At 41.6% G+C, this 18546-nt stretch overlaps 1 protein-coding gene and 1 long non-coding RNA gene across 5 annotated transcripts in view; one reads left to right on the top strand and one right to left on the bottom strand.

Annotated features, from left to right (window-relative positions):
- LOC147019616 (leucine-rich repeat transmembrane protein FLRT3-like) overlaps positions 1-18546 on the bottom strand; it is a 269981-nt gene that overhangs the window by 128093 nt on the left and 123342 nt on the right. The gene's annotated exons all lie outside the window — the stretch shown is intronic.
- Positions 11064-18546, top strand: part of LOC147019619 (uncharacterized) — a 44925-nt gene continuing 37442 nt past the window's right edge. Inside the window, exon 1 of the long non-coding RNA XR_015061465.1 lies at positions 11064-11255. This is a non-coding gene — a long non-coding RNA (uncharacterized LOC147019619). The remainder of the gene's footprint in view (positions 11256-18546) is intronic.

The raw sequence follows: 18546 nt of genomic DNA on the forward strand, positions 1-18546 counted from the left end.
TTCTTGATGCCATCATCATAGAACTGTGCATCCTGCTGACTTCACCAACACTTCACAGTGGCTTGACATCATCATCATCATCAGAAAATTGTTCTCCACAACGGTGCTCCTTAAGTTTGGGGAAGAGATCTAAATCTGATGGAATCAAGTTGGGGCTGCGAATAATTTGTGGCGGCACTCCATTAATTGTCTTACTTTCAGGATCGTAAGAGTTCACCCAATTCTCATCTCCAATGAGTCATCCCAACTCTCTTCTCCAGCACTGAGAAGGTCGTGCTGCCCTCGGCAATCTTGACATCACGTCTAATGTCACGGAGAATCACGAAACTCCACTCTCAGTGGCGGGAAGAACTACGGTATGGACTGCACTTCGTTTCATTGCCTTTCTCACCACACTCAGCAGGTCATTTGCTGAGGAAGAATTTCCTCCTCCCATGGATGCTAACTGATGGGGATTCTACATGCTCTTATCCTATTAAATGCTGAACATCAAGCAATGAAGCAGCGTGTACCATTTTAGGTTTTTGGTGTGACTCAGCCAGGGTTTGAACAGCCCACCTCCCAGACTTGGAGCAGATGCTCCAACCACCACTCTTTAATTTAAAAAAATATTGAAAAAAACACAGTTTTGAGGGTGGGTAGAAATTTTAAAATATATGAGTAATTGATAAAGCTGTTTTGTTTTTGATGATATTTTTGTCTTAAACCTTCATCTTTACGAATCTAAAACCACAGATATCACTGTGACTCTCCATCCACAGTCAAGCACTTTATTGTTGAATATATCAGTGAATCATAAACTCCTCCCATCTTACATAAACCATCTAATCATTTTTAAATACATTGGTCTCAGTGTCGACAGATTGTAGCCATATGAGCGACTGTAAAACCATTACCCTCCATTTTATGGAGGCGAATTGTTTGCATGAAGTATGTTTGGAAGACTTTTTTTTTTGCAAAGAAAAAATGGACATATTGAAACTTTCCCGAGTGAATTATAAAATAATGGCACAATTAAACCAGGCCAGGAAATTAATCAGGGAATAAAAAAGAAGAACAAGCACAACATCATCATTATCGCTTGCCTATTGAACCGGAGTTCGATGAAGAATTTGTCCTGCTGGTTGCATCATTACTGAACTGTGGTTGTGCTGCTGCATGTTAGGGTAGGAATTTGGAAATTGCCGAAGCTGCCAGCAATCCTTGTGAATGATACCGTGGGATCATCATCGTTCACCTACATCCGATACTGACAGATGGCTTCTCAGCTTAATGTCCATCCTAAAGACGGCACGGCTATTGATGCAACACCCTGCTTGTGAAGTAGTAGTTTAACAGATTATTGTTATGTACATTATATTAAAACCTAGACCAGTTCGCTGAGAGATGAGTGCGCTACCTCTGCGCCCTCCTGGACAAACACAAAGTGTAACCACATCGAAATATCGGCTCTTCCTGTGAACAATGTTTGACCGACCATACAACATATTATCCGTACCGATCAGAAATGGCAGTGAGAATTGAGGAAGGAGATAAAAATGTGCAAATCAATAAATACTTCTATAAATGTGCAAACAAAACAAAGATTATATGGAATAAAAAATAAACCTTCATGCTTGCAATGAAACAGGCCTCAAATATGTCATTAACAACAATGAAAGCAACAATGAAAAATACATTCGAGTTGAAAATCAAAAAATAATTTATTTTGTTTGCTGTTCATGAACTCCACTGATGATGCAGCTCACGAGGTTTGCTTGGAGTACAGGGATGTTTTAAATCACTGCATCGATGATTAACTGCAATAGTTTGGCAGATATTGAACTCAAACCATACACATACATAGTCATTATTGTTAATTGCAAGAAAATTTTGGAGAAAAATTTTATATATATATATATATATATATATATATATATATATATATATATATATATATATATATATATATATATATATATATATATATTTTGTTACGAATTTCGGTCTGCCCGGCGTGCGATCGGCCACGTAACTCAAATCACGACTGCGTCGCCCACCGGAACGGACAATTCAGTCGTGACCCTCCTTGGAACTACCGCCAGCAGCTCGTCATGGGTGGGTCTTTCGACCCCACCACAATCGTGCCAATCAGCCACCCGCGCAGGATAGGGTTGTTCGCCAAACTCGACCTACCTAAGTAGGTAGCTGCGCGGGTAGTTAACCGGGCGATCATACCTCGCCGCTGGCCGGCCGAGGACACGAACCGATTAAGCGGTCCGTTCCGTGCTTCAGTGATAACCGAGCGGTGTTATCGCCGGACCCGACAGACGTGATTATTTACTGGGTGCTTACACCCTTCTACCAATTCCTTCCGTGATGCAAGATGGAACTTTCAAACAAAGGAAAGGACGCAACGAAACGGGGAACAGTACAACAAGCACATTTATTACTCACTCAGACAAGGCAAGCACGTATTCACAGCCATACAGTAGGAATGCAATTTACAAGCAAGAGTTACAACCGAATAAAGCAAGGTTTATTTACATGCACTTAAACAATTCTACTTACGGGACTCGGCGCCACAACACGCATTCAAAGAAAAAGCAAGAAAAGACCCCCTCATAGACAAGGGAGTCAGACTGGGCCCGTGGGCCTAATACGCGTGGAACCTGGATGAGCGGCCAGGTCCACGAGACCAAAGGGTCTTACCCGTGCCCTCGTGGCGCGATGGCGGACAAGCCGCGATGTCAGCGTAGCTGCGCCTGGCTTCGTGCCCCTGGCGTGGTCGGTGAGCTCTCTCCGGCGCTCCCCGTCTGCCTTTCCCGTCGGCTTCGAGCTCCGTCTCCCGACTCGACTGCCCCGCCGACACTGCAGACTTGACTGCCCCGCCGACACTGCAGACTTGACTGCCCCGTGGACACTGCTGCTGCCACTTCTCCACCGACACTGCACTGCCGCTTGACTGCCCGCCGACACTGCTGCCACTTCTCCGCTGACACTGCTGCTGCCACTCCACTGCTCCCACTTTTCTGCGCTCTCCAGACCCTCCAGACTACCACTCTTCTGCCGTGAGCTGCGTTGTGCTCGCGCTTATATAGGCCGAGGGAGGAGCGTCTATGCAAATTTCTGGATCACAGCGGGTTCGGAGGTGGGGCTATACCACCCGATGCTCAGTCATTGGATGGATGAAAAGGGGGCATGAAGAATTCCTGATCCGCCTTTCGAGGCGAAAGGAACGCATTAACAACCCATGGTACGACGTGTGGTAGAAAGGCGGAGGTGGTGGGAGTTTGCTGCGGTGGTTTGGGAAGGGTGTTGGTGGTGGCGATTTGGTTGCTGGCGGGCGTCGTTTGAGAATGGCAGTGAAGTGATGTTTGCAGGGTAGAGTTGTGGAGGTAAAGAGGCGAAGGTGGTGGTGTTTGAGTTGTAGTTGTTTGGGAATGATGGTGGTGGCGATTTGGTTGTTGGGGGATGATTGGTCCAAAATAATGATAGAGAAAAGAAAAACGGCTAATTCAAAGGATCGCAGCCCGGTGAACACAGAAATTCCCTCTAAACAACGGTGGGGAAATCTAACTACACAGATACTTATCGTCATAACTGATCTAAATGTATTGTGTATTGCAATACTTTATAGTGTATTGCGAATTTCCACAGCCATAACAATATATATATATATACACACACATTGAATATACATTATACATATTTTGATGCAAAATTGATCACTTGGCACTCGACATCACAAAATTTTACAGTGTACTCGAACCATCCATCCATTGGGACCAATCTCTGTGCAGAGCGTTGGTGCTGCTGAAGTAGTTTCCTTGGCTATTGGGCTCAATCCTGGACGGGTCGCCACTCCGACACAGGATACCAGCAAGCTGGCATTCATTTTCCCAACCTCAGAAGGATGACAGGCAGAGTCAAACCCACCTGGTATTAATTCAACAGCCGAGTGGGATTTGAACTTGGAACCCTGGGATCCCAAGCCCACCACTCTGGCCATTAAGCCAACACCAAGCATAGTGTAGTCCAGCAAGGCAAAATATGGTTATAGTACATCCCAAAAATGATTTTCAGGTGTACAGTGTGTCGCAGTAAAACATGATCACTCTGTGTAAATTTAACATCTTTTGCATTGTATGACACAAACATTACCATCTGATCCAGCAAGGCCAAATATAGTTACAGTACATCCCAATTGTTTTCAGGTGAACAGTGTGTTCCAGAATAAAGCATCACTTTGTGGAAATATCACCACTTTAGCTTGTCCACCTGACTGTAGGTGGGCCGAGATTGGCACTCCCCCCCCCCCCCACCGGCAGGAGTGCCGATGCTAGCATATATAATGATGAGATGTATTTTTTTACTCTTTATAAGAGCATTGGTGCTGCCGAAGCAGTTTCGTGGCATGGGTCATATTAGGTTGTCTTTGCCATTGCCTTTTCAGAATTCGATGAGGGCAGAAATTTGGAATTTCAATGGGGTTCCCCACTGCCAGCGATACTTTGCCGACTCTTCATAAAGTGGGATCATTAATGTCCACCAACTAATCCTGTCAGACAGGACGCCCAGTTTAACTTATATCCTCGGGACGGCACATACAATGTTGCTTCGCCTTGAATGCAAAATACCAGGATACCAGTTTACAGCTGGGCTGTCCACAAGTACAGAAAGTATAGAATCTCCCATATATAGAATTGCCACTCTCTTTTCGCCACTGCTTCCAGGATACTCACGGCCAACTGTAAGAGCAATGATGGCCTGTCCACGAGAGGGTCTTCTGCGTGTGGGAAAAAGAATAGCAATTCTATATGTGGGAGAATTGCATGTTCAGTTGGTGGGTCACCCAGATAGCAGAGTACTGCTATGGTTCATCAGAGGACCTGGGTTTTATTCCCCATCTGGGGACATAGTTGTTCCCACATATAAATGTTTGTTTCCCTGTTAAATTCATATATATGTATATATATATTTCTGGATCTAGATCTAGATCCAGATCTATATCACGGCCCGGTGACTCTGTCAAACAGACAAAGACAGAGTCACCGGGCCGCGGCCTCAGGGTTGGAGGTGAAGCTTTGGTGCCGGACTATGTCCAATGGAGATCGGGGGAGTGCTCATCACACTCCAATGTTTGTGTGTGTGTGTGTGTGTGTGTGTGTGTGTGTGTGTGTGTGTATGTATATATATATATATATATATATATATATATATATATATACATACATATATATACATACATAAATACATATACAGACACACACAGACACAAACATATTTGAACCCCAACCCTTCAGACCCCACAGACATGTTACCTAATATCCATAGCTCAAAGTCCGAAAATTATGTCGCACCACAAAAACCAGCACATCAAAAAAGAACGCCACCACTCAAGCCATAAGATAAATACATTTTGTTACATAACACAAGCATAATATTTTGAACAAAAACAAGTCGTTTGTTCAAAATTAACGACTTCGCATGCATATATAACTCTATTAAAATGCTTCCAGCTAAACCAAAGCATAACAAAGCTTCACAAGGAAAGAAGCTAATTAACAATTTTTTTTGAGGGCTTGTAGCATAAGATAGTTGTTGATGCCAAAATGGGCAATCAGCAGATTGCTTGAGCTTGAAGAGTTCTTCACATCTGAGGGAGTTGTCACAACGAAGGAGTTGTTTCTCAGACTATCCAGCCAGAAATGAAAAAGGTACTCTCCGTTTATAAATTTTAAAAAGCACACTATTCTGAACAGGCCCCTTCCCATAGATTGGCAGGTTATACTTTCATTTTTGGTTCCATGTGAAAATGGCATTTTCATAACACCTGTGGTGCAGGAGGAAAAGCTCAGGACACAGGAAGTGCCAAACATCCTCAGGCACAGCAGGTGCTCATTGGCAGAGCTAGCAGGGTTCTCTGTGTCATTGTCAGTCAGAGTCACAATCACGCACGGATGTACGAAGTGCTCTCTGCAGGGTTACTGGTCTCTTTGCCAGACTCCATTTGCCTTCTGTCATCCCTTCCCTCGCCATCCATAAGCCTCCTTTGCCCCCTTTTCCACAATGGATTGAAATTGATTAGAAGCTTAATTAAATATCTTGCAGTAGGACGATTGGATGAGTTCACCCCATCTCCTCCCTGCCCCAATTTCTATTTTTCCTGGCTGCGCAGCACTCAGTTTTTATTGCTGCTTCGTACTTCTCATTTTCACCCTATTTGATTGTGCCTCAATTACTGTTTCTGCAGCACGATTTCTGGATAAATGTAAGCAATGATGTGTATTACTGGAATGGTACAACAGCTCGAAAATTTTAGAACAGAAATAGAGTAATTTGAATTTCCGGGATGCCACCAGATAATCTCCAAGCGACAACAGAAACAAGTTTCATTTGAAAAACTCCCCTCAGTGTCTGGGTTTAATTTTTTCCTCCCTATGGATTGCACTACAAGAGGCTCCTGAAGATTGTTATAGGATAAAACATCGACTATCAATGACATAAAGCTGAGTGGCAAGCAGTAGCTTCTGGGGAAAAGGCATTTAGCACGTGGAGACAGAAATTGCGGACTTAGACGCAATCAAATGATAGCCAGGAGGGGTTGTAAGCAGACATTATATGATCCTGCTTCATTCAGGACATACGTCAAATGCTGTCACGTTATAGGTCACAGCATTACCGGATCCTGTCACTGTTATTGCTCCCAGCCAAGTGCTTCGTTACACACTTCTAGTGCAACGTTTCCTCTCACATTTCTGGGCTTGGACATTGGTGGCTCAATATAAAGCTGTCTGAAGAAGGAAAATACTCAACTCAGCCATTCAAATTTAGTCCTCGATTTAAAAACTCCTCCTTGGAAAACCGGTTAAGGAAAGTGATGCTCGGATGAGTTCCGGCTTTTTAACATTAATTTTCAGATAGAGTTTGTCGGCCGATGATAAAACTTGTACATAAAACATATGCAAGATGAGAAGGGCACTCGGTAGAGCGCATACCTCTGCCACACATTGCCTGATCCACGAGAACATATTGGGCCAAATACATTTTTGAAATATCATGCTATATATCGTTTTTCGCCGCGTCTCTAAATGGTGAAGAATAACTTTAAAAATTAATTATCGTATCCGGATCCGGTTTCGGATCTTCACCAAAATCGAATCAATTCGTCCTTGTCACACACCCAATCTGACCAAGTTTTAACCAAATCCACCCCCAACTTTTTGAGATATCGTGTTATATATCGGTTTAGCCCTATCTCTCAATGATGAACAATCACTTTAAAATGATCAGATCCGGATCCGGATTCAGATCTTCACCAAAATAGAAGAAAGTCTTCCTAGTCACACATCCAACCTGTCCACCAAATTTCATCTGAATCTGTTCACAACTTTTTGAGATATCCTGCACACAAACAGACAAACAGACAAACAGAGAGTGGTGAAAACATAACCTCCTTCCATCTTCGGTGGTGGAGGTAAAGGCCCGGTCACACCTTGACGTTTTAGCCAACGTATGCCGATTTTTGAATTTTTTTTCTAAAACGCTGGCACACGTTGAATACGTTATGGGTAAGTTTTGATAACATTGAGAGCACGCTGAAAAACACTGCCATACGTCGTTGTACGCTGGCTTTAAACGTTGTACTTTTCGGTTGTCCTCAATTTTTTTCATGCTTGAAATTTCACGACGTATGCGGCGTATGACTCACACGTTCCGCTACGCTGGCCACAAGTTGTATGCACGGTCTGCGATCGTTGACAGACATCAACACATGCTACTTGTAAGTTAATCATAAGTTGAGACACGCCGAGGTAATGTTTAGCGTACCCGAAACTTATTTCTAACCTATGATTAACGTGTTGTTGGCACGTTACGCGATCGTTGCCACACATCGACAGACGTTACTTTTAAGTTACTCATAGGCTGAAAGACGTCGGTATAATGGATCGTCCTTGCGTCAGCGTCCACGGCCACGGCCAGGACACTTATTTGCAGCATTCTTCAAACTTTTCTTCAGCATGACGAGGATGTTCACACTTCGATGTCTAGCTTGGCTATGATTCCAATTGTCCATCGGCAGCGTCTATTCAAAATAGTCGAGTTTGAGCGTTTTAACACGTTCAGAAGAAACGCTTCAAATTTCCAAGCGCCAGCGTCAAAAAACAAAGGCGAGTGACAGCAATTTAAATCGTTCATTGTAAACAATGAAAGTAGCTGAGTGGTACCGTTTAAAAGTCGTTGAGTGTAAAAAAAATCCAATTGTTGAGCACAAGCGTCTACTTTCAATAGTGGAGATGCAGCCATTTAAATCGTTGAGTTTATCATTTAAATCGTTAAATCGTTAAACGCAAGGACGATCCATCATAACCCACACCCTCCCCCTCACACTCACCTACTACTGCCAACATGAACAAACTACTACTAATACTAATACTAATACTAATACTGATACTGTTACTGCTGACATGGACATCGACTCAAAAAGGACTCGAAAACACTGTTGGGTTCCCCTTTTATGAGCAGCATTTTTATATACCAATTCCCAAAACTGCTGGGAACACGTCTTTATATGGCAGTTGTAAGTTAGAAACACGTTTAATTTTTTTTTTTGTCGACCGGAAGACGTCATTGTAATACGTCTACATACGTCGATGTGTGTTTGGACTACGTAAAGAATTGGTTCAAAGCACGTCAAACATAAGTTAGAAATAAGTTTCGCGTAAAAAAGACATTACCGTGACGTGTTTCGACTTATGAGTAGCTTATAAGTAGCCTTTGTGGACGTGTGTAAGCGTCCACATATCGTGTGTAAAACTTATCCCCATCGCATGCGGAACGTGTGTCATACGCCGAGTACGTCGTAAAATTTTGAACATGTTTACAATTTCTTGATGTACTCTACTTACTACGACGTATGATAGCGTACTTTAGCTTTGTACTCACGTATACCAAACTTACTCATACCGTATTTGACGTGCCCCCAACGTTTTAGACACATTTTTCTTAGGTCGGCATACGCTGGCAAGATCGCCAAGGTGTGACCGCGATGTTGACACTTCCTTTTCTACGGCAGTTATGATTCGAATCGTTGTGCGTCAGCCTTTTAATAGGCTACGTCACGACATCGTCGGCGATGCGTGCAACGCGCTATGCCTAAGTTAGACTATCGTTGGGCATCGGTTGTGTAGGCCGACAACAGGTTCAGCATTCGTTGGTATAAGTTATCTATAACACAACGAAACGTTCTGTGTCCGTTACCAATGCGTTATACATAAGACCAAGTCGCTATGAATACGTCCGAATCTTTAAAAAAAACATCAAAAGTTCAACGTAAGCCAGCGTTTTAGATACATTTTAATACGTTGCCATCGCTGGCTAAAACGTCAAGGTGTGACCGGGCCTTAAGGAAAGTAGGAGGCATCATCACAAGGAATTAGTGGATGAAGGAAAAACCAACATCGTATATGGGAGTTGAAACCATGGAATCACAGCATCTTGAGTATCCAGGAAGAATGTCAGACCAACCAGGAAGAATGCCACAACACTTTCCCCAAACTTAGTGATTTAATGGTTAGAATGTCTGCTCTGAGACTGGGAGGTCGGTGGTTGAAAACCAGATTGAGTCATGCAAAAGACTTTAAAAATGGGACGTGCTGCTTCCTTGCTTGAAGCTGAGCATTTAAAAAAGGATAGAAAACGAACAACAAAACTATGGGTTGGAAAGCAGCATTGCACCAGCTTGATCGGCCTATAATGGCCTCTTCCTGCATTGAGGTTCCTTGCAAGGGAGCTCATATAATTACTACTATAGAGGAGAGGAAAAGGACATTTCATTTCTAGTTTGAATCAATCTGCCAGCAATGTCTAAATGGAATATCAAATGATTTTTTTTATATATCTTATGCTGAGGTTATTGCAGCAACTTTGAAAACCACTGGCTAGTTTTCTCGCCGTCAACCGTATGATGATATCTACAATCGCATTTTGTACTTCGAACTTACAACTGCCACGAGCTGTGTTAACATATTGTGCAAATTGATTGTGCTTTGAGATTCACAATTTTCTTTTTTTTAAAGACTTCAAAAGTTAATAGCATTTAATCTGTTCGACAGAAAATACATCATCATCATCATCATATTGCTACCATCCATGTCGCTGCATTCCAAAGGCCAATTGTGGAGATGGTCGGCCGGCAATATATGTAAATGGGGAGAAAAATGAATAAGTTGAAATTATAGTATGGCTGAGAAAGGAAATTTAAATTGGAAGTGAAATGGTGAATGCATGTTCTGGAAATAAATGAAGGACAATTCTACATTTCACGAACAGAAGCAGCAGCATAATTGCCAAAATGCAGAAATCTGGTCAGTGGCAAATCGTGTTGGAAACCCAATGGATCTGGTTACTTAAACATTCAGACCACGCAGTGCGTATGTAATGATGGCAGCGCGACATCAACCTACCTTCGTAGATTTAGACTTGTCATTTCATTTGCTGTGCCTGTTGTAAATAATTGTTTGCGAGGAGTAGTTTACAGGCTTCTCTTTTATCTGTAATGCTGTGCAAGTATTTTTCAATCAGTTTAGTTAATATGACAGCTGGCAGGGTAGCTGAGAGATGTGCACACTCAACCTTAACCTGTATGTAGCCAGAGTTTGAATCATGACCCAGCTATAAACTGTCTCACTGGAGTAGTGTTCCACACGGCAATATGTGTGCCATCGGAAGGTGTTTAAGCTGGAGGACCCATCTGCACCCACTGGTTGTTTGTGGATATTAAGGACCACATGGTGTCATTTGTGTGGAGTGGGCAAACAAAGTACAATATATATGGATAAATATATGTATATATATATATGTGTGTGTGTGTGTGTGTGTGTGTGTGTGTGTGTGTGTGTGTGTGTGTGTGTGTGTGTGTGTGTGTGTGTGTGTGTTTGTGTGTGTGTAGACTCTGACCAATTCTACGTTGGTGAAACTGGAAGAAATATAAAACAACGACGAGATGAACATGATGGAGCAATTAGGCTTGGAAAAGTGACCCAGACAGCCAGAGCACGTCATTGCCTGCAATCTGGCCATAAATTTGACTTTGGTGGGACCCGCGTCCTTGACACTACAGTACATCTAACAAACGACACAGGCTGATTTTGGAAGCATGGCACATGAAGAGCCGGGAGGGTGGTCTAACTGGGGAGATGGTGGACATATCCACACAATACACACCTCTGATGCAAATGGCGAAAACTGGATGGTGCAAACGGCTGGATAAGGTGAGCAACAAACAACACTCAATCCCAAACACCACATCCACATATGCACAACACCCAACAGGAACCCCAACACTCACACAATCAACACCTCATCATGCCCAACCCGCACATGAAACCAACCGTGTCCGTGCCTCGGGAACACAAAAACAAGCACACAAAATAGTACAAAAACAATAACAACATACATACATACAACATCAGATCACGTATAAGCAAAAACAAAAAAAAGAGCAGAGCACCCCATCAATGATGTGATTTGATGTTTATTTTGGTTTGGATTTTTGCTTTTGCAAAATAAAATAAAAAGCACTCCTCTATTTCATCTCGAGCACCAGAACGTGACTCGAAATGAGCGGTCGTATCGAAATAAAAACAGGACACGTGTCGAGGCTCGGAGTCTATTGTGCCTGATGAAGCCGGCAAAACGTTTCCTGAGACCGGGTCTGCTCTTGCTTTTTTGCTCAAATTAGCAGTCTATCTAGTTTTTTTACTTTTGGTTGGAAGCACCTTCGTCTTCTTAAAAAAAAAAAAAACAGAATTTTATATATATATATATATATACATACAAGCAAATATAACCCGTCGCTTTGCTGGCAGGGATATTAAGGGGTGGGAGGGAGAGAGGGAGGGGAGAGAGAGAAGGAAGGAAGGGGAGAGAGGGGTGTGAGGGGAAAGAGGGGAGGGAGGAAGGAGAGAGATGCAGAGAGGGGAGAGGAAGCGTGGAATGGGGAAAGAGTAAGGAAAGTAAGGAAAGTTAGGAAAGGGGGGCAGGAGAGCAACGCCTCACCAAATGTTACTATACACAGCAGGAGTGAGGGTGCGAGGAGGGAGGGAGAGAGAGAGAGAGAGAGAGAGAGAGAGAGAGAGAGAGAGAGAGAGAGAGAGAGAGAGAGAGAGAGAGAGAGAGAGAGAGAGAGAGAGAGAGAGAGAGAGAGAGAGGGAAGAAAATAAAAAGAGATAGAATGGTGAGTGGTGGAGGTGGGGTTAGCAAAGAGAATGATGGGATATACCGAATGACCAAACACAAAACAAACAAACAAAAATCTCATGTCAGAAGAGCTGTACACACAGATACAACAGAGTTTGTAAAGTAATCTGCTGGAACATCTGCAAAAATGCTGAAATCCCAGTTCCAGAGAATTTGTGGGAACACAAAACAAAAGTAAACATTGAAAACATGGAAGTTCTGCTCACGTCCTACCTAATGATCCCATCGAGCATGAAAATCAAAAATAAATCCTTATGACCAGATATCAAACTTGGTTAAAAAAAAAAGAAAAAGAGAAGAAGGCGTTGTGGATTTAGGTGATAATACCAGTGATTTTGGATTAACGATGCAGAAATCAAGAAAATGACCAAATACCAAAACCTCAAGAATGAAGTGAAAAGATCCTAAAAGTTGGAGAATGCCAAAATTGAACCAGTGATCGGTGGAGTTATGGGAATGATGATGAAGAACCTCACAGATATATTAAAAACCATCCCTGGGAATATTACTACAAACGAACTACAGTTGGAAGCTGTCCAGACCTCAGTGAAAATCCTAAAGAGAGCCCTCGGCACAAAAATTTGGGAACAGAAAACTTCACAGATTGGTCCATGAATCATGACCCTTCACTGAAATGAAGGTGGATACTTTGAGCCCACCCGACGAGGACTCCATTCCACATTCTGAAACCCGCATTTGGAGATACCAATCAACAACACACACACACACACACACACACACACACACACACACACACACACACACACACACACACACACACACACACACACACACACACACACTTATTAGTATAGATGACCACCACCACCACCCAGCCAAAGACCCGATGAAAGTAGATGGCACCACAGAATAGGGAAATGAAATTTCTCAATATGAAGTTGACTCAGGGATGACCCAGAGTATTTGACAGATTTTGTGAGCAGGTCAATGGAAGAGTGAAACAATAGAGAGGGGAGTGGGTAAAGGAGGAAGTGGGTAAAAAGGTATGGAGGAGTATATGAATGGGTAGAGGATGAGTCAGTGAAGGCGTACAGAGTTGGTTTGCAAGTGTTAGCTGCTAATCTACTCCATTTTTCAAACCAATTTCATTATTTAACCAGAAGGGCCGTGTCTGCTCTTATTATTGTGCCTGTCCACAACCCCACCTGTTTAGTGTGCAGCAAGGCAGAGACAATGTGTTTGTGTGACTGACAACCATTGTTGCTCATAGTTTGTGCAGTTTTAGCTGTTGTGAAACACGATCTCTGCATTGCTGCCCCAAAAAGCCAGAGAGTATATATATATATATATATATATATATATATATATATATATATATATATATATATATATATATATATATGTATATATATATACATCAGAATATAAACCAACTTTAAAAAATGGGCGAGCAGGATGGACTTGCGGTATGCACATTCCCCTCTTGAATTTCGACAGAGCTAAAAAAAACAAAAAAAACAACATACTGGTGTTTCCCAGGCAGGGTGAGGCATCAATGTTTGTGCAATCCCATCTACCAGCATTAGTTGGTGGATGTTAAAGATCACACAGTGTGTTTCAGGAAGAGAAGGTGAGCTATGACCAGCACCCTGAAACAATTAGAAATTCCCTGCTCTCACCAACAGGGAGGCACTGCATTGGCAGCACAGCTGTGTCTCCAGCAAATTATGTGAACCGCAGCCATGTGCAACATACGAAAGAAGGAGACCAAACAAATGTGAAAAATACCCAGAATACCATATCATAGGATAAAATCAAACTCAAATAATCTTGACTACGAAGGTCGTGACTTGAATGCCACAACACATTCCGAAAGACGCATGCACTTAAGGACTCTAATAACAAGGATTACATGATGGATATCATCACGTTACAAAGAAATTACTCCAGTCAAGGCAACAAGTTGTGTGTTTCATCATCCAGGCAGATACTAAGGTTTTAAACAGTCTTTCAGTTTTCAACTTGTGGGTCATTTATACCACGTGTTGCATCGTAAGCCTTTGCTTGCTCAGAAGTAATTATTAAAACTTCCTTGCTTGCAGTCACATTGATAATGCAAAAGGATTAAGCTCAAAGTAAATACTTTGATCTTATCCCTGCTTAATCTCTCTCTCATTTTAATTACTCCCAGCTTAATGTCTCTCATTTCTGATGCTCCTGTAAGTAGAGTAAGGTGGGGCAAGATTCCCTTGAAGGGAACGGTACAACACAATATATAATATGTAAAATATATCTTTTTCTTCTTCTTTCGGCTGCTCCCGTTCGGGGTCGCCACAGCGGATCATCCCTATGATCCGCATAGTGATTTGGCACATGTTTTACGCCGGATGCCCTTCCTGACGCAACCCTGGTCGCCTCTTACGACACAAGGATATGGTACACCTATTTTAACAGGGGTATACACCGGCCCAGTACCCTGGTACTCATTTCGCCGACCTCGGAAGGATGGCAGGCTGAGTCAACCCCCTGGTGTATTAATTCAGTGGCCCAACGGGGCTTGAACTCAGGACCTTTAGGATCCCAAGCTGCTGCCCTAACCACTGCGCCAACACCAGGATTATATGTATAATATATATATATATATATATATATATATATATATAATATATATATATTTATTTATTATATATATTTGTATTCCAGATTCTAAAATCCGGTCTGATGAATGCATCCACACATCGAGGTCCTCAGACAGTTATTTCCTGAAATGCATGTTCAGATTAGCCCCATCCCCATGTCTGGTGGGATCTTAAATTTGATGCGTTGAGAAGGGTAAAGAATCGATCCCTTCTCTTATGGGAAGCTTTTTTCTTTACGACAGACAGGTTTACACACATTTCTTTCACGAGCTCTGAAGCTCGCCCTCATATTTCCTCAGCAAAGGTCTTTCGCGAGCTCCGACGCCAGTCTTTTTTGAGAGTGCACGGGTCGTCATGGTAACCGTGCGCAAGTGTGGCGGGGTGAGCTTGGGGCAGACACTGCACCATCGAGACGGCCCGGAGATATAAAACATTAAAACTTTTAATGGCTAAAGTGGCGGGCTTGGGATTCTCGGGTCCTGAGTTCAAATCTTGCTTGGTTGTTGAATTAACACCAGGTGGGGTTGACTCAGCCTGTCATCCTTCTGAGGTCAGCAAAATGAGTACCAGCTTACTGGTATCCTGCATCGTAGTGGTGACCTCTCCAGGATTGCCCCAATAACTCAGGAGACTGCTTAAGCAGCACCAATGCTCTGCATAGAGTATGGTCCCAATGGAAGAACACAAATGCCACACAAAATACACCACACATAACAACACAAACACCACACAAAAACAAAATCCTGGTGAGGGTCTGCAATCTCTGATTGCTCTTTTTCTTGTTTCCCTTGCCATCCCTATATATGGAGTTCTACTGTGCATATATATATATATATATATATATATATATATATATATATATATATATATATATATATATATATATATATATATATATATATATATATATATATATATATATACTAGCAGCGTGTGCTTTCACAGGGTGTAAGCATACGAACCGTGCTACCCACGTTGTCTCGGGTTGTTCACCTGCATATTATTTTTCATTTATATATATTTTCATTTCAGGATGCTTTCCAATTGTTCAGTGATGTTTCCCAGTGGACTGGCTTCAATGTCCATCAGCACTCAAAATTAACATGCTTCCCCATTGTCTTGGGTCACGCAACTGCATTTGATTTTTCATTTTTTTATTTTCATTTTTTTTCATTTTTTGAAATTTTCACTTTCAGATGCTTTCCAATGGTTGTGTGATTTTTTTTTTCTGGTGTGTCTGCTTCTATGTCCATTGGCATGCAAAATTTTAGCTTTCAAAGTCACCCAGAAGATCCTGATTTTCAATATCAGTGAGTCAATGGTTTGAAAGAGATATATATATATATATATATATATATATATATATATATATATATATATATATATATATATATATATATATATATATATATATATATATATATATATATATATACACACACACACACACACACACACACACATATAGAAATAAAAGTTTTAAAAAATACACATATATGTATATTTATACATTGTTTCAAAAGTCTGGAATGAGAGGAAAATGTATCTTATTACAATAATTGCTCAAATTATGAGCCAATGACATGCATGTACACATATCAATTATTGTATGTATGTTTCTTTGAACATTGCTTCACATCAACATCGATTTTAGCACATTTGTTTCTGACGTCGTTCTTTAGATCTTCAATAATACATTGTCTCGTGGTATAAACGTAAGATTTCCAGTGTCCCCAAATATAACATTCAAGTGATATTAAATGTGGACTACATGGTGGGGGGATTCTATCAGTCCATGACATACTTTCCACCTTTAAGACGTTGTCTCAAACCCCCCCCCCCCCAAAAAAAACATAAATATTTATTTCCAGACTTTTGGAAGATTGTCATGGGGCCCGCAGGCCAACCCCTGTTCTAGCAGGGAAAATGGTCTTTAAAGTACCTGTTGTGGTTGTTGCATTCCAGACTTTGGAAACACTATATTTCTCAGTTTTTGTTCAGTCTACAGTATTAAACATTTCCAGGAAATTTTCCAACTATATCCTTTCCTGCCAGGGGAATCTTTCACCACTACATGAAGTACATACTTAGCAACAAACTTAAAGTTATATGAGATTATCAAACTGAGCTGTTAATTAAAGTGGGCAAAACCACCAGCACTGCTATTAAGCTTTCATGTTTTGGATCCATAGTCCATGAAATTAAATTTGGCAGCATGAGAACACTGCTCTCACACTCAAGGCACCAATTCGAATCCTCTTCTTCAATGTACTACAATAGTTAGGATCGGGCACAAATACAACATGATACAAGGGCATTAGTAGACATTTCACAGAAAGATCATACAAGGTTTGAACCCATCATTTGTACCATCATAAGAAACGTGCATCAATGGAATTCTATCTAAATAAAGGAAATTATCTAAATAAGTTATGTTGGGTCTCAACCTCATGATAAGATGACCCAGGACACAAGTACTTAGACTCAAGATCTTATATGAAGATAAATTGACACACACACACACACACACACACACACACACACACACACACACACACACACACACACACACACACACACACACACACACACACACACACCTTGAACGAATAACACTTGTCAATGGGGTGCATTTGCAGCTATATGAAAGAGGCCAATTTGCAGTTAATATCAGCAGGAAAACAAGTAGTACAAAGCCGGAGGCATCATCTGGAAAAAGTATACCACCTTTATTTGAGCATATCAAGATGAGCTAGGCCTGACTCACAGCTCAACCTTCAGACCTGATTACGTGTCAACATCTGTCTGAAAATAGTTGTCAAGACATCTTCAAAACCCTAAATATCGAAGGAAACCAATCATATTTTGTCTGTAATCCAAATGCCTGTAGTGTTTATGTGTATATGTGTGCGTGTGTGTATGTATATATATATATATATATATATATATATATATATATATATATATATATATATATATATATATATATATATACACACACACACACACATATGTATATTGCAGACAGGTCTCTCATCATAAGCAAGTTGGTGGTCTCTATGTTTTCAAACGTCAAACCTCCTACATTGTTCCCTTTTCACTCTTAGTATGACCCTCCATAGCAACTATAGGATGCATGTATACTTACAGTAATCCCATCCTCATGAAACTTCCAAAATCCAGGCTGACAACAAACCTATATTATTTTATTCCACACGTCTCCCACCGATGGAACCACCTTTCAGAAGCTGTTACGTCTAACTCTTACATCCAGAGCTTCAAACAGGCAAGCGTGGATCTTAGTTTTGACCCAGGAAACCCATAATCCCTGTGGCTCCAACTCCTGCTTCAGCGCCTCGAGGGCCCCTTTAAGGATATCCAGCATCTCCGCAAAATCAAGGTCAGAGATCTTGACATTCCCAAATGATGCACCACAGCTTGATCTCTCCGACATCCTCCCAGGAATACAGTCCATACAAGCGCTGAAAAGTGTGGGGACCAGTACACACCCCTGATGAACTCCAGTAACAACTGGAAATAAGTCAGAGGTGGAACCACCACACCTCACAGTACTCTCAGGACCAGAGTACAGTTAAGAAATGAGATTGATCAGCTTTGGTGACACCCTACAACAAAGACAGAATCTTCCAGTGGACATCCCAATTCACTAAAACAAATGCTTTTTGGAGATCAACATAGGCTG

Source organism: Eptatretus burgeri, chromosome 9, assembly GCF_056783735.1.
Source record: "Eptatretus burgeri isolate ZD-2024b chromosome 9, Ebu_testis_v1, whole genome shotgun sequence".
NCBI lineage: Eukaryota > Metazoa > Chordata > Myxini > Myxiniformes > Myxinidae > Eptatretus > Eptatretus burgeri.